This window comes from Mustela nigripes, chromosome 17, assembly GCF_022355385.1.
Source record: "Mustela nigripes isolate SB6536 chromosome 17, MUSNIG.SB6536, whole genome shotgun sequence".
Classification (NCBI taxonomy): Eukaryota; Metazoa; Chordata; class Mammalia; order Carnivora; family Mustelidae; genus Mustela; species Mustela nigripes.
In genome coordinates, this window is record NC_081573.1 from 55,716,319 (window position 1) to 55,732,778 (window position 16,460).

The following is a 16,460-nucleotide window of genomic DNA, read 5'->3' on the forward strand; positions in this document are numbered from 1 at the left end:
TGCACCTGTCTAGTCCAAGGTGCTCAGAAAATGGCTACTCACCCCTCGGTCCCTGCCAGCCTCCTTGTACCGGCCAGTGAGATCCCACCAAGTAGGTCGGGTCACACTCTTCGCCTGCTTAAAAACCCTACAGTGAATTCCACGCTCCTAAGCAGACCCCACGACTCCCCACACTCTGGCTTGCCCTCTCTCCCTGCACGCACGCCGTCCCACTCGGGAAGCACGCCGACCCCCCAGCTCCGAACCTTCCCAAGGGCCTTTCCACTCCACCAGATATAAGCACCCCCACTTTCTCCACTCCCTCACCCTTCAGGCCCCAGCTCAAGCTCCCAGACACCTACCTGCCTCTCTGTACCCACCCCCCCAAAACCCGGGCATGCAGAATTGGAGGCAGAGGAGCTGAAGTCCTCTGAAGACAGAAGCGGGTTCTAGGACAGTGGGAGAAGACACCACCGATGAGCCCTGGGGCTCGGGGGTGGGGGGGATGGAGGGTTTATGCCCCATCCTGTTGATAGACTCTTGCCACGCGGTGGTGACCTGGAGACACACGGCCCCTTCACAGTGTTAGTCACACCCTGGTTTGACAACCCACCGGCTCTCACCACGACGAAGCCGTGTTTCTGCTTTTGCGGTACGCAGGTCTTTCTTCCTCTAAAACCATAAAAGGTGTCAAAAACCTCCTGACTGTTAAGATCCTCTGTGCACATGCTCAGTCAGAAGCGCCCTTGCAGCTGAGCTGAGCAAGGCCAGGGTCACAGCCGCTCTCACCTGTGCACCCGCGCTCAGGGGATTGCCTTATATGGTGAAAAGCTGCCGCTCTGCGGGGAGCGCCACGGGGCTCATAAAGGAAGTCCAAAGTTTCAAAAGAGGCTTTGCACGGATTTTTTTTTTTTTTTTTTTTTTGCAGAAGGTCTGGCCTCCAACCCCCAGCAGGCTCACTAGCTTTCCAGAAGGGACCATGTGTCTATGGCAACCAGGAATTCATGTCCATACAGAGAGGGGTCATCCTACTTCCTGCCCCGCAGTTAAAACAAGAAGAGATGGGCGGGGAACTCGGGGCTTAGGGAAGGGCAGCAGAGAGGCAGTAGGGTATTATACATGGGGGGAGCCAGAGGAAGCTGCCATTTTGGATCTCAAATATGGCAGCGGGGTGAATGTCACCAGCAATGAACCTTGGGACAGGCCTGTGGGAGGCGCCCGGCATGTGGCGTCTTAACAACCCAGAAGGAAAAGCACCACTATTGGCCCCGCTGGGCAGACAAGGCAAACTGCGGCTCAGAGACTGGCAGTAACTTATCTAAGATAAGGGATTGGTCTACCAGATACCTGGTGAGTGGGAGGGATGGACCAAGCCTCCGAGAACCCACATGACCCGTGACACTGTGCCGGAGGGAAGAAGCCAAGTTCGGAACGGCTGCGTCCAAGCTCTGGGGCACGGGAACACTGGCTGGTCCCAAGGTGGTGTGCTCGCAGTGTGAAACACACCAGAGTTCAGAGACCAGCTTTCGGGGGTGTGTGTGGGGGGGGTGTGTGTGTTTAATTTTTTAAAATTGTTTAAGACAAACATTTTAATTGTAAAATATCTCATTAAGTTTCATTTTGAAATAATTATTTCACAGGAAGTTCCAAGGACAGGACAGAGAGGGTCACTCAGCTTTGCACTTGGTGACACCTTCCAAAATTACTGCTGGTGTCACGGCGAGGAAATGGACGTGACGTGTGGGTAGGATCTGTGTCCCTTCATGCCACGTGTCGAGGCATGCGGCTGCCATGGCAACAAGATACAGGGCAAATCCTTCACCACAAAGCTCTCCCTCGCGCCACCTCTCCAAAATTTAAAGCAGAGATGACACGTGGAAATAATATCTTAGCCGTATCAGGTTAAACAGAAACTAGAATTAACGTTGCCCATTTCTTTTCACACTTTAGAGGGCAGCTACTAGATCACTGGGGTTCCGGTGTGGGGCTTCCTGTATGGGAAACAGCATCCTGTTTTCACTGGACAGCGCTGGTGGCGTTCAGACCCCAGGTCCCCGGTTGGGACGCGTCACCCGACCTCCCCGAGCCTGGCTTCTCTGGAGGAGCCCAGGTCCTTGGAGTAAGTGTGCCATCATTCACCCACTCAACCCATTGGCTGAGTGCCCGCCGCTGTGTGCCAGGCACTGTGCAGGGGTGTGGACACGGAGATATCAAGTGTCCCTGCCCCCCACCCAGCAAGAGAAGCAGGTGGCGGGGGATGGTGGTGTTCCAGAAGGCCTTCCCAGTCCCAATACCCCCCCCACCCCAAGCTGATGCTCAGGGAAACAAGAGGCAGGGGTGGTGGGGGAAGAATGAGGTACCCCTGGAGAAGGTGCTGGTGTGCCGAGCCCTGTTCCCCGTCAGAGCACACGGGAGGCCCCCTGCAAACCAGCACCCCACTCATACGGTCCCCCACCCCCACCCGTCCATCTATCCCTCTGTCTTTCCATCCACCCATCCATCCATTTCCAGAAGTACTTACCCCCACGGCCCCCTTAGACTCACCTGCAAAAATCTTCTTTTTCATTTAAGAAAATAACTTTAACATAAGAAAACGCAGAATAAAACAAATCCTCTTATACCCACTCCCGAGACACAACAATTGTTAACGTTTTGCTGTATTTCCTGCTGTTCATGGTATTTAGAAGGAAACCAGAGTCATCCTTAAATAGGGCCACCTGCATCTCTTTGTGAAACAGAACCCCCTCATACCCAACCACAATTCCACTAACGAAAGCCCTTAGTGTCATCTGATCCTCAGTCTTGGGACGCTGGTTAGAAAAGCTGGGTCCCTAGTCTCGCCCCAGAGCTACTGAATCACCATCTGTGTCCTAAGAAGGTCCCCCAGTAAGTTACTGCACATTACAGTTTGAAAAGCAGACTTCATACCCAGTCTGTTAGGAGCTAAATCCTTTTTTTTTTTTTTTTTTTTTTGAGAGAGAGCGAGAGAGCAAGTGTGGAGGCAGAGGGAGAGTGAGACTCTCCAGCAGGCTCCGTGCCCAGTGTGGAGCCGGACATGGGGCTCGATCGCACGATGCTGAGATCACAACCTGAGCTGAAATCAAGAGTCAGAGGCTTAACTGAAGGAGCTACCCAGGGGCCCCGATGGGCTAAATTCTACTTCCCCAATTCACACACCGAAGTCCTAACCCCCAGATTCAAAATGTGACCTTATTTGGAAATAGGGTCATTGCAGATGTCCTTAGTTCAGACGAGGCCACACCGGGGCAGGATGGGCCCCTAATCCAATGGGACCGGTGTTCCTACAAAAAGGGGGAATTTGGACACGGAGAAACACACAGGGAGAATGATGTGAGGAGGCGCGGGAAAGGTGGCCGGCTACAGGCTGGGGGAGGGGCCCGAGACAGATCAGAAGGACCAGCCCTGCCGAGAGCCACCTTGATTTTGGACTCTGGGACCCCAGAGCCGGGTGTACCCGGCCTATCTCAGCCACGCAGCTGGGGGTCCTGGGCCACGGCGGCCCGGGGACATGACGCACGAGCCACACTCATAAGCGCGCCTGCCGTGTTTCTCAACTACCAGAGGCTGAGGCCATGCTGAAGGGCTCCCGCCTTGCTGGTCTGGGTGCGGCTTAGGTGTGGGTGCTCGGGTCAGGGGCCGCCTTGGCTGAAATCCTTGCTCTGCCCTCCTGGTTAACCATGAAACGGCCTGGTGAGTCCCCCACCTGCTGCCGGCTGCTCTGCGCAGGGCTAGCGAATCATGTGGGGAGAGAAAAACCCAACACCAGAGTGGGGGCCCTCAGAGCCCCGGTCCTCAGTGTGGGGTCCCGAGGCAGCAGCACCCATAGCACCGGGAGCTTGTGCGGAAAGCGGACGCTTGCCCCCCGCGCAGAGGTCAGGAACCACCGATTGTGGTAAGGAACCCACCCGGCGATTCAGCCTAAGAACCAGAGCCTTAGAGCAGTGCAGGCCCAAACTCCACTCGTGGTCTGATAACCTCCATCCGTACCAGCCCGCGGGCCTGGAGAGCCTCGGCTCTGCTCTGCCCAGGTATAAAGCAGCAAAACCCCATGTCACTAGCCTCAGCCTGGGTATTTCCTTCCCGGACCTCAGACTAGCGTGATCGTGGCATGTTCAAGCATTCACACACCAACACAGTCACAACTTCCAACGGTCTTGAGTGAGGATATAATAAAACGGAAATCTGGACACCCGTTCCCAGCCCTGCTCCCCACAAAGGCAGCCGCGACCAGAAGCTTTTCTGGGGCTTTTCCCAGAGCTGGTGTGTGAATCCCCATCCGAAGGCATCCGCACCCCTTGGACACACCAGGAGTCAATGACAGCCCGCGGCGCACCTTGTCTCTCTACTCCCTGGAACAACACGATCCACCCTGGGGCTCACGCGACCCTCTATTTTCCTAAGACGCCGCCGTCCAAGATGGTATAATTGAGCCAAACCCTCCACACATGCATTCTGGTTTCTCCCCATCCTCGGCGTGTACGCACAAGCCCGCATTTTAGCATTCTTGGACACACGCCTTTACACAAATGGCCCGATGCTGAGTTTCCAGACTCGTGGGTGTCACAGGCCAGCTGAAACAGCAGGGGCTGCTACAATGTTAAAAGCACGTTTGAAAAACACAGTATTGTCTGTGGTTGCTCCTGTTTCATCAAGTAAGCGTTCAACACCCAAGTCTTAGGAAAAGGAGATTTTTAAAAAAGTGACAAATGGAAAGCACTGTTTTGCAGAACGCTCGCGTTTCTTGTGCTACTACAGACCTGGGATGACTTCACCCTGGACTGGCTGGTTCTCCACGCCTGCCTCGAGGGAAGAAGGGGGTGGGAATCACACACACGGGTGCTCACTCACCGACGTGTCCCAGGGTATGGTTTTGTAAAGCGGGACCCCACCAGGTTTGCCCTGTTCTGTTTTCAGTGACCTGACCTGCTGCTGGCGTGGAGTGAGCCCCTCCACCCCCATCAGGCAGGGCCAACTGAATTGCCAGGGATGGTAATTCTTTAAGCAGGTGCCTAATGAGATTAACGAGGCAGCTGGACCTCCACGAAGTGCTCAGAGAAATCCGCTGGCAGGTGCTCATCGACTCAGCTCTGCTCAATGCCAGGCTCTCTAATTCGATTGTGGGGTCTGTTATCCAGGTGCTAAAATGGCTGGAAAACAGAATGGGCTTGCCTGTGGCCTGACCCTTCCCCACCTCCCCGGCGACCCCTGGTCTCTCCTCTCTTATGCATCATTGCAGATGGACCCAGCAGATGGCGGCGAACCCGTGCAGATCGGGGTGGGGGGGCGGGGGGGCAACCGCCTGGAGCCTGCGTTTTGACCAGCTAATTCATGGGCACAGCAACGTTCAAGAAGCTTCCGCCTAAGCAGAGCTTTGTCCACACCTACCGAGACCCAGGGAAGGGGTGCAGTCAGACGGCGTGGGCTGGGGGGCACTGTGCGTTGTCACAGAGCTGGCTGGGATCCCATTCTGTTTGTGGGACCCCAGGTATGGCGTTCCGTCTTCCTGAGCCTCATTCTCCCCATCTGTAAAATGGGGTAAGAACAAGAGCTGCTCCCAGGAGCTGTTCTCAGCATTAAATACGCTTGTGAGGGGCACCAGGAAGGCTCAGTGGGTTAAAGCCTCTGCCTTCGGATCAGGTCATGATCCCAGGGTCCTGGGATGGAGCCCCACATCGGGATCTCTGCTCAGTGGGGAGCCTGCTTCCCTTCCTCTCTCTTTGGCTGCCTCTCTGCCTACCTGTGATCCCTGTCTGTCAAATAAATAAATAAAATCTTTAAAAAAAAAAAAAAGAAAAAAGAAAAAAGAAAAGAAAGAAAGAAAAAGGAAAAGAAAAAAGAAAGCACACTCGGTCCTCTGGGAGCCCAGCCTGCCCGAGAGGCCACCCAGACTGGCCTGAGCCGCCAGCTCAGCAGAGTCACGGGACGCCCAGGAGTGGGGACAGTGGGCCAAGCCCTCCTGCTCTGACAGTGGGGACCGTGGCCCTCGGAGAGCAGGAGCACACTGTCATTTGTCAGGGCTGAGTGTTGCTGGCGCCCTCTGGATACAGCCAGCGGCCACCAACCCTGCGACCCTACGGTGGAGAGGATGGTTCCAGGTACCCCCCCCACCCCCGCCCCGGGCAGCCCTGGAGGCAAAAGGAAACAGGCAAAGCCAGCAGCTGTGACTTCTGAGGCCCTGTTACTGGCGGCTCCGAGGGCTTTCTAACGGAGGCACATGCCAGACTCCGAGAAACACAATCTGATGTTTCCTTGGCGGCGTGAACCTCAGATTCACTGCTTTAAAAAAAGAAAAAAGGAGGCTCTGATTTCAGCCATTGCTTCCAGCCCGTATTTCTTGGGATGCTCCTAGCAACTGGGTGTGGAAGCGTGATGCCTAATTTCAGAAATCGGAGCTCAGAAAGATCTAGAGACTGGCACCAAGTCACACAGTGACGACTGGCAGGGCCAAGGCTAGAGCCTGGGTCTCCCGGTTCCAAGCAGAGCACAGCACGTGTCTGGTCGCCCAGGAACCAATTACAAGAATTTTCCAACCAAAGTCTGTTCTTTGAGCAAATATGGATGTTGCTATTTTAAAAGGTACTCTGACGGAGCACACAAGTGGCGTTCCCTACGAGCCAAGTCCTGTTCTGCACCCGTCGCCGGCGCGGATCATTGCATCGGGCCCCAGCTCCGTGAGGCCGGCTCAGGCATTAGCCCCGTCTTATTACCTCTGAGGACACCGAGGCAGAGAAAATCCGACCTGCTCCAAATCCCACAAGAATGTCTGAGCTGGGATTTGCTTCTGGAATCTGTGAACTGAACCACGGCCCTCCTCGGTGAAGGAAAGAAAGATCCCATAGGGAAAGGAGAAGCCGGTCCAGCTCATGAAGAGGATGGAAAGTCACTGAAATGTAAGGGCAAGAGGCCGTCGGCCCGCAGCGTCGGACGGCTGGTGGCGACGCACGCACCACTGACTGGAGACAGTAGAGCCTCCGGGTAAGGGGGGAGGGCACGCTGCAGACCCCTAGCTGTGTGCCCAGGCCACTTCTCGAACTGGCTCAGTTTCCCCAAGTGTAAAAAGGGGGTGGGAGTGCGTACCCCATGTTCTAGGCTTTGAGGACCGCTCCTAAAGCGGCACTGGCTCTCATCTCCCCAGAGCACAGCCTTTGTTATTCCCGTGTCTCTGCTCTTTTTGACACACCCTGCAAAGCGCCACCACTCGCCCCTCGACCGTCTGAGAGAGGGTGAGTCGGCAGCCCCCGCCCCGGCCGACTCCGTGATGACCACGCGTGGACCACAGTGGCTGGTGATTTATGACTGACTTTTTCAAAGGTCAGAAAGGGGTTGCAGCTGGGGCTGTGGGTAGTTGCTCTCATTTCAACACCAAAGCCCTGGACATGATTTCCGTCAAATGGAAAATTTGGTTTCCTCACTCTACCTGTTTCCTCATCGGTGAAATGGGCAACTCCCTGTCAAAGTCACCCGTGCTCTTGGCTGGTCATGGGCCAGCAGCAGCCGGGCTGGGAAAAGCTACTGTCCTCACATTCCAGATGAGGAAACAGAGGCTCAGAGTGGTCCTGTAATTTGCCCAACTTCCGAGGCTGAGGCAGCTGGGGGACACAGTCTGTCTGATGCCGGAGCCCTCATCCGGACCACAGCGTCCTCCGCCCTCTGCGTCTCCCAGTCTGTGCCCTGTGGAACCCCGGGTCTGGCCGGCTGCCAGCTCCCACTCTCCACCATGGGCTTGTGTCCCCACGACTTCCCCAGGCTGGGGAGGCGGCATCGTCCTGCAGGAACCAGGCCCGGGGCCATCCCAGGAAGTCTGGATGCACACATGGCCTCAGGCAGACAAGCCAGAACTTGAACAAAGAAGCCCCCAAATGTCACCGACTTGCAAATTCATGGGCATTCGGGGCTGCCAGGCTGGCATTTTTAGCCAAGTGCCCACTCTGCTTGCTGAAGTCCCTTCCTTCTGACTCTGTCGCTCACGGGTGTAAGCAGGGCAGTCACTGGGACATGGAATGTGACGCCAACAGTGACCCTTCAGGAAGAGAAAAGCCAGTTGCCTCCGCATTCCTGAGAGGAAGTCCTCAGACATGCCCGGGGACCTTGGTGGCCAGTGTCCCTGGAGGCACCTTCCTCAACGGCTCGAAATCTCATCTCTGGATTTGGAAGTCCTGGTTTCTTGTTGGGCACAATTTGCCCCCCCCAGGGACACCCCAGCCATCTCCAGGCTGCCGGAGAGAGGCAGGCAGGGTCCCGCCACCCTCACCCCCGTCAGAAACGTATGGACAGAGGGCCAGGGGAGGCAGGAAGCCCCCCGGTGGAGCGGATGCTGGACCGAGCCCTGATCTCATCACTGACACGGCGTCTTGGCTGCAGGTTCACTCAACCATGTTCGTGTGTATCTTTTTGTTTCTTATAAAAGTAACAGGACTCCCTTCCAGAAACAGAAGGCAAGAAATCACCCACACGCCTTATGCCGAGGGTCTGCAGGACCGTCTCACCGCAGAGGTTTGCTAGAAGGACGCCCGTTTCCGGCATGGGGTTGTATTCCTGGCTAAGGTGTATTTGCAGCAACGGGGTCAGGACACGTAGCCAGATTCTAAGGAAAAACCCATAGTTATGAGTGTTTCCAATGGAAAGTCAGTGTCCCCTCCAAGTGCATCTGCTGAAGCCCTACCCCTGCCCCCGTTTGATGGCATTTGGAGATGGAGGCCTTTGGGGGTTCCGGTGGGTTGGGAATAGATGAACACATGACGGAGAACGAACAGGGTTCAGTTCGCTCCTCGGTTTTTCAGACCAACCGTTGGCACCAAAAGGCAGCCATGCAGAGACCTTACGGAAAGGCACGAGGGCACTTTGGGGCTCTCCCATGTGTGCTGCTGATGGGGCCCCTAGACTGCCCTGGGCGAAGAGAACCTTCTCTTTGCTCTCATCTGACCCAGACCCCACTCTCCCCTGCTAGGCACGTCGCCCCCTCTGGGGCTCTTGGAATGCAGTGCTCTGTGCCCAAGCCCTCCTGCCTGGACCCGGGGCTGTCTGCATGTGCCCTAGTAATACGGCATGTATGGCGTCTGCTCCCAGTTTCCACCGACCCACCCAGCCCCAGCCTGGGCGGGGGCTGCTCTGCGCCCTGCCAGACATCTGCCCCGGGGATGCCTTTTCCTCCTTGTAATCATCCTGGACGTTTTCTGTCCTCTGCAGGTCCCCGGCCCCCTGAAGTTCTAGGAGGATTCTGAAGCCCCTTTCCTTTGAGTGGGAAGACACCTCTTTCCAACCAGGTCTGTCTTGCTCAGGTTCCTTTAGTTGCTGGTAAAAGGGAGTCCGTAACCTGGGCAGTCACACGGGGCCCCAGCTCTGCTGTCGCCACCCTGGAGTCCTTGTAAATGTTCGAACAAGAAGAGCCACAGTTTCCTTCTGCCCTGAACCCTGCGCATTATGTAGCCGGTCCTGCGTAAAACCGAAGGAGAGTTGTTGGAAGGAGCAGGAGGTGTCTCAGAGAACCCAAGGCGAGACTGTGGTTGGGTCTCACAGGGCCCGAACCAGAGCTTGGAAAACCAAGAGGAGGCCAGAAGGCCCCTGCGCCCCCCCCCCTCAAGGGAGACACAAGGACGAAGGCCTCACCCAAGATTTCATCTCGTCTGTTCCAGGTTCCGTCCTGCCAGCCGTTTCCAGGGACGGAGACGCTGACCGGCCCGGCTTGGGTCAGGCGTCCAGTCCCCATGTAACCAGAGGCGGCTGAGGGTCAGTGTCCCGCGGCACCACCCAGCTTCCGCGCGGAAGCAGAAACCAGAGTCAGCAGTTGGCACAGAACAAGCCTGCCTTGAAACTTGCAGTGAGACACATTCCAGAGCCCCCTGGCTGCAGGGGCTGAACCATTTCCTGCCCACTCCCTGCCCTCACCTGCCCCCAGGGCCTCCCTTCCCGGAGGGAGGTCCTCAAGCCGACCTTCAGTCCTCCAGCGGAGCTACTGATTTAGGGAAAATCCTACGGCGTCTTGTCATTTCCTTCTCCTCGTTTAAAAACCAACCAACCAAATGAACAAATAAAACTTCATTAGCAGGCTGGGATGGTGGACAACACAAGTGTCTGTGAAAATGGCTTTTTGGAAAGAAGCTGCACACGTATGCGCACGTGGGCACTCGCGAATGTACACACACACACACACACACACACACACACAGAGGCAAGCACGCACGGATACGCGTTTCCTAAGACGCTCAGCAAGCCACCGATCCCTGGCCCTCCCGTGTCTCACGGCAAAGCGCTCTCCGGGGGGGATTCAGAGCTCTGGGCGGGACAGACAGGGGCCTCTCCAAAGGAAGTCGCTAAGCCTCTGGGAGATAAATCTTGTCCGCTTCCTTCCTCTCAGCGATGATGCCCACAAAGGGCTGCAGCAGTCCTGGCGGGAACAAAGGCCCAGTGTCCAGCCAGGCGCCTCCAGCCCGACCTCTCCTCCGGCAGGAGTCGTGACCTCCCCGTCATTTCACAAAGCTTTCCGGGCTCTGACACGGCCACTGCCCGTTCTCGGGCTGCGTCCCGCAGAAGACTGCGTCCCCCCCCCAGACTGCCATCCTTCCCACAATCCCCTCTCAGCCCCCGGGGGATCCCCAGCCCCCAGCCATAGTGCGGCCAGGCCTTCTGCTGACGCCACCCTGGCTGTCACCCAGGCTGGGGGTGGGCAGGGCCTTCTTCATGCGGCTCCTCTGCTTCCCCCAGAGGATCCCCTGGTGAGACGACCCTGACCTGCACCTGCAGGACGGCCGGGTACCCTGGGGGCATAATAAGCACAAGCTTTCCAGTCTGCCCAGGGCCCGCTTCCCGGCTAGCCCCCGGGGGTGGAGTGGGGTGACTTCCCAGCGCCCCCCTCACCCTGTCTCCTTGTCTGCGGAAGGCGATGACAGTAAGGCTGAGCTCGCAGGGGTGCCGAGTCGCTCAATGCGGTCACGGTCACGTGTGCGGAGTGCTTGGCAGAGGGCCGGGGCCGTGGTGAGTGCGCGATGAACTCCGGCCAGCGGGCCGCCAGGGCAAAGAAAACTCTGTGCCTCCTCGTTCCGAGGCAGGAAAAGCCTCTCTCCTTTCTTCTGCAGCCTCCCACTCCCCACCTGTCGTGGTGTTTTTATTATTTAATAACACGTCCCTGGGGCAAAGGATGCCCTTGGACGAGTCAGGGGAAAGCAGCCGTGGTTACTGGGGACAGCCAGGGGATGGCGCCTGCTGGTAGACCACCACGCCCCACGCGAGCTCCGCTGTCCCCATCGCGCTTCACTTACAAAACACAAATGGAAAGATGAAATTATCGAGACTTTCAAGAGAGCTGCCACAGAGAATTAAATCCCGAGCGCAGGCGCCCCTCGAGCAGGGGCCCGTATACCCCCGACGCCGGCCCTGACTGTGGCCTCGCCTTCGTCTATCCATCCCGACTCTTCGGTTCCCAAAAGTTGTTCGTTGGAGAAACAGTGCCCAACCCTCTGGGAGTCTCTCCTACAGCTGAACTCAGACGCACATGAATCATTCCACTCCTCGGGACGCACCCAGCAGGATGGGTACACGTGTAAGAACGTGTATTAGAAGGTTCTTAGCAGCACAACTCCCCCTGAAGATGGCCCCAATACCCGTCAAAGGTAGAATGGTGAGAAGAAAAAAAAAGTGGTCTGTCCACAGGACAGAAACTACCCAGAACAAAGGAGGGTGACCAGTGCACACGGCAGCAGAGCCGGGTCCCACGAACATCACACCGAGCCAGGGGAACCAGACACAGACGAGCACACAGGTGTGTGTGTGCGTGCGCGTGGACACATGTGCGTGCGTGTGTGGAGTGTGTGTGCAGGCACGTGTGTGCATGTGCATACGGAAGCAGGATAGTGAATCCACGTGCTTAGGACCAAGATGATGCTTAGCAATGCGGGGAGGTCGGGGGACACGAGGCAGGGCCGGGTGGCTGGTCACGTCGATCTCAGCGCGACAACCCAGTTGTGTTCAGTGCACGTATGTGCGCTGCTCTGGGTATATTCTGTCTCAACAGAAAGTAGAAGTGAAAGGCTCTAAAAGCCTTTCCCAGATGCCCACCAGGGGGATGTTTGAGGGGGTCAAGGAGCTGGCTCCGGGCAGCACCCCAGGTCCTAGCTTTCCTTTGTCTTCCTGTTCGGCTCCTCACAGATGTGATTTCGCGACACTCAGAACACGCCTCAGCGTGCAGTAATGGTCAGAGAGAGCCAGCGGGCTCAGTACCGAGAAGGATGGTGTCTCAGCATCCTCTTGGTTTTATTTATGGCCCCGGAGAGGTTCAGCCAACACGGGATGAGCACTTGCTATGTGCCAGGTCCTAGGGACACAAGGATAAGGACGTCTCTGCCCTCGAAGAGCTCAGGCTCTGGTGACAGTCAGAGGGATGACTTCCCTGTAGAGCTCGGTGTGTTTGGTGCTCCCCAGGGGGAATCGGGAAGATGGGAAGGCTGACACGGTTCTAGGGGCTCGTGGCGAATGGGGTGGGTAGTCCCCCAGCAGCTCCGATCCGTAAGGGCTCAATCTATGATGGGATCAAGACGCAAGATGGGCCAATAGCAGGGGTCCTGTCCTTCGACTTCTGACTTAAGGCATGGAAATAGTCACATGAGAGTGAAGTTCAGCTCCAAGACTGGTCCCTGCAGCATTGCATAAAGAGGGAAATGTCAGAAATAAGCTGTATTTCTGACAGTGGAAGACTGGTCCTAAGAGGGATAGAAAAGCAAAATGAGGGAATGTTGTACAGTCTCTGGAGTAATGCTGGGGAGGACCACGGAGTGGCCCAGGGACCGTGGACAAGCAGAGACTACCCTGTGTGCCAGCCCATGAGCTAGCCCACCAGTTCCAAGGCTGCGGGCAGAAGACATGAGCCCTCTGGGTCAGAAGAGGGGTGCGCGACTCATAGCCCCACAGCAACGCGAGCTTCCACTCTGCCTCCGTCCCCTTTGGTCCAGGCCCCTGAGGGGTGATGAGAAGCCACCCAGCGTGCTCTTCCCCACTGAGGAACCTTGAGCTCAGGAAACCCAAACCTCTTCTGCTGGGCAGGAAGCCTGCCTGACCTCTGGTCCCGGAGTGAGACTCTATGCCACAGGAGGCAGAAACCCATGTCGATTTTGGATTGGAGGAAGACACTACGTCTAACCAAAAAGACATTCTGCTCCACGAACAACCTTAAAAAGAGAGTCCCGGCTTCTCCTTACAAGACACCCAGATCCCTGAGAGAGCCACAAACTGTGCCCCACACATGATGCAGAGAAACAGGGGGGTCACCGTGAAATGGTTTACAAAACAGTCCCCAGGTCCCGTGTGACCTTGAGTTCTGGGGAGGCACACGTGCACCTTCTGTAAGCACAAACCTTGCACAACCTTGGAGGCAGGGCTATGTATTATCCCCATTTTCCAGATGAGGCGGACTGAGGCCTGGAGAGGTCACATCATGGGCAATCAGCTCAGCTGGATTCTGAATCCAAGTGACGTGTCCACAGACTTCATGCCCTTAAAGCCAGTTTCCGGGGCGCCTGGGTGGCTCAGTCGGTTAGGCGTCCACCTGAGGCTCAGGTCCTGATCTCAGGGTCCTGGGATCGAGCCCCGAGTCGGGCTCCCGGCTCAGCGAGGAGTCTGCTTCTCCTCTGCCCCTGCCCCTCCCCCCCCGCTTGTGCTTGTCCTTGCCCTCTCTCTCTCTCTCCTGAATGAATAAAATCTTAAAAAAAAAAACCAAAACAATAACACCACTTTCCTCTGTGCCTTTTTATTACTGGACAAACACCTCCTCCCACCAAAAAATACTGACTGAGGCTACGACCAACTGTAGCTGGGTAGGAAGGCCGCATAGTAACAGGCAAACACTCAGGATTAAGTCAAAAAGGCAGGCTATGTGATGTACAGACAGCGGTGTCACCCGCTGTGCGCACACACGGGGGGCAGGGCGCCGACACAGAATACACAAGGCTACCCTGCTCGGGGCTCACTCTCAGACGCTGAACTCCCCGCCTTGCGTTTTTCCGTTCTCTGTTCCCTCCGTGTTCTATGATACTGTGATACTTTCACAGTGACAAAATGTGAGCACATTTAAGATGATAGAGCCCACGTGAGGCTGACTGCGAGCTATGAGGGAGAAGGGAGGTCAAGTCCAACCCAGCCCAGACGTGGTGCGCTCCAGTCGCGGAAGCGGTGGAGGGAGAGAAGCCGAGCAGACTCCCCACTGAGTGCGGAGCCCAGTACAGGGCTGGATCCCAGGACCCTGAGATCAGGACCTGAGTCGAAATCACAGATGCTTAACTGACTGAGCCCTCCAGGTGCCCCTTAAGAGTTTACTTTTAAGTCATGACCATACCCAACATGGGGCTCGAACTCACGGCCCCAAGATCAAGGGTCCCATACTCTACTGACTAAGCCAGCCAGACGCCCCAACTGAGTCCTTGTTTAAACAGATATTCAGGGGCACCTGGGGGCTCAGTCCTTAAGCGTCTCCTTCAGCTCAGGTCATGATCCCAGAGTCCTGGGATCGAGCCCCACATCAGGCTCCCTGCTCAGGGGGAACAGGTTTCTCCCTCTGCTACTCTCCCTGCCTGTGTTCCCTCTCTTGCTGTCTCTGTCAAATAAATAAAATCTTAATAAAAAGAAAAATAAACAGATATTCATTGCTTTCTGTCACTGCAAAATAGGGAGATTTCAGATAAAATCCATCTTTCTTGGAATACTTGCCTTGCTCTGACCCAAGAGTCCCTCCTGCTGGGATAGATCCAGTAGAAACGTGCATGCGTGTCCCCCGAAAGGTGTGGGCTAGAGTCCTCAGGACATTTCTCTCCATTCCAGCCCCCCAGCCCACGGGACCACCCGACACTCTCGCGGTACTGAGACTGAACATATGTGTTATGTTCACAGCGTCAACTACAGTACGTTAGCGGACAGTGAGTGGTTCACAACTTACACCCAAAGCCTGGATGAGTTTCAGATGGAATGTGGGGTTGGGGTGGGGGCAACAAACCAGACACAAGAGAACACCCCATGTGCAAGGTGTCAGCATACTGTCAAAGCCACCACGGGTGCGAGATCAGGACCTGGCAGGGAGTGGGGTGGGCATGGGGGTGGCCATGGGGACAGTGAGGGCCGGGGGTGGGGATAAGGTGCATTCGAGTACCTTTTTTGGGCATGGATGTTCTACTTTAAAAACCTCAAAATGACAAAAGCAAGTATGACAAAAATCTTAACATTAAAAAAAAAAAATCCGAAGTTATGGTTTCTTTTGAAAAGGCCAATATTCTAGAAACCCAAGCTCTCGTTCACTTCCAGTGGTGAGGAGAGGCTGGCTGTGCTCCCCCCACCCACCCACCCCAGGGGCTCACTTAGCCCAACCACCACCTCCCTGGAGCACCTGGGTCTGCAGGCTGTCACTTCCGAGGAGCAAGAAGCGGAAGCCCGAGCTCCCTCCCAGAGAGGAAGTGGTCAGCTGGAGGCCATATAGCCCAGTGGGGGGCAGAGCAGTGGCTGGACCTCAATTTCAGGGCCCTCAGGACATCATCCCAGGCAGATTAATGTCATTTGGGCTGGAGGGAGGAAATGTCACCTTCAAGCTGATGCTTAAGTCTATGACGACAGTGACGGGGGTGGGGGGTATCCAGCCGGTCCTTCCCCTCTGGGAGCTAATTCCGTTGATAATCAGGGATGGGGCATTGTTTCAAGTTCTGCTGCTCTCCATTTTTTCTCGCATTTTTAAAGCAACTGGGACCCACTGGGAAAGAAGTACTGACCTCCAGGTGAGTCCAAAGGTGAAAGGTGACAGCGGCTGAGAGAACCTCGGGGTACCCTTCCCAAGATCCAGAAGACCTGGGGGCATTCATGCAGGCCGGTGTCCGCTGGGCTGCTGAATCAAAGCAGCACAGAAATGGAAAATCTGGGATTCAGCTCCCTCTACAACCCCGGCCCTCTTATTACAACCGGTTTCCGGGGGGAGGGGGGCAGCTTCCAGGAGCAAGGCAGGCGGGTCTTCAAGCGCTCTCCCCGACCTGCTGCCTGCAATCCCACCACAGAAGCTTCCATCCCTACAGCCATCGCTCTTCCCCTGGAGGGGCACTCCTTTGCCACTCTCGGTCCTTGGCACCTCAGTGTGGAAAAGGAGCTGACGGCAGGTTTTCCTGGGTGGGAGGAGGAGCCGTCACAGACGGCTGGACACCTGCCATCTGAGGGTCCCGGTCGGGGAAGGACAGGACAGGGGACTGTGTCTGGGTGCAGTCCTTGCCCTCCAGAAATGGACAGTGAGCCATCATGGAGCGGCCCCCACATGTCCTGGGCACGCAGGAGAGACAGCAAACTACACACATGGGAAGAGGGCTCAAGTGGCTTCATGTGGCCGAGCCTCCATCTCCTGATCTGCGCGGTGGGTGACGGGAGGGCTCCTGGAGGAGGACCGTCACGGACGTCGCAGAAGAAAGTCAGGCAGAGCACGAAGCACGGCACCCGCCGTGCGGTCAATA

At 56.2% G+C, this 16,460-nt stretch overlaps 2 long non-coding RNA genes across 4 annotated transcripts in view; both read right to left on the reverse strand.

Moving 5' to 3' along the window:
- The window catches only part of LOC132005965 (uncharacterized), a 34,856-nt gene that overhangs the window by 8,082 nt on the left and 10,314 nt on the right, over window positions 1-16,460 (reverse strand). The gene's annotated exons all lie outside the window — the stretch shown is intronic.
- On the reverse strand, window positions 8,371-11,267 carry LOC132005456 (uncharacterized). Of its 3 annotated transcripts, none has more exons than XR_009400799.1 (4): window positions 10,855-11,267; window positions 9,607-10,384; window positions 9,250-9,432; window positions 8,371-8,584 (listed from the first exon to the last, which is right to left on the reverse strand). It is a non-coding gene; the product is annotated as an uncharacterized LOC132005456 (long non-coding RNA). The 3 variants fall into 3 exon arrangements; XR_009400798.1 differs by lacking the exon at window positions 10,855-11,267 and having other exon boundaries at window positions 9,607-9,751; window positions 9,886-10,848; XR_009400797.1 differs by lacking the exon at window positions 10,855-11,267 and having other exon boundaries at window positions 9,607-10,848.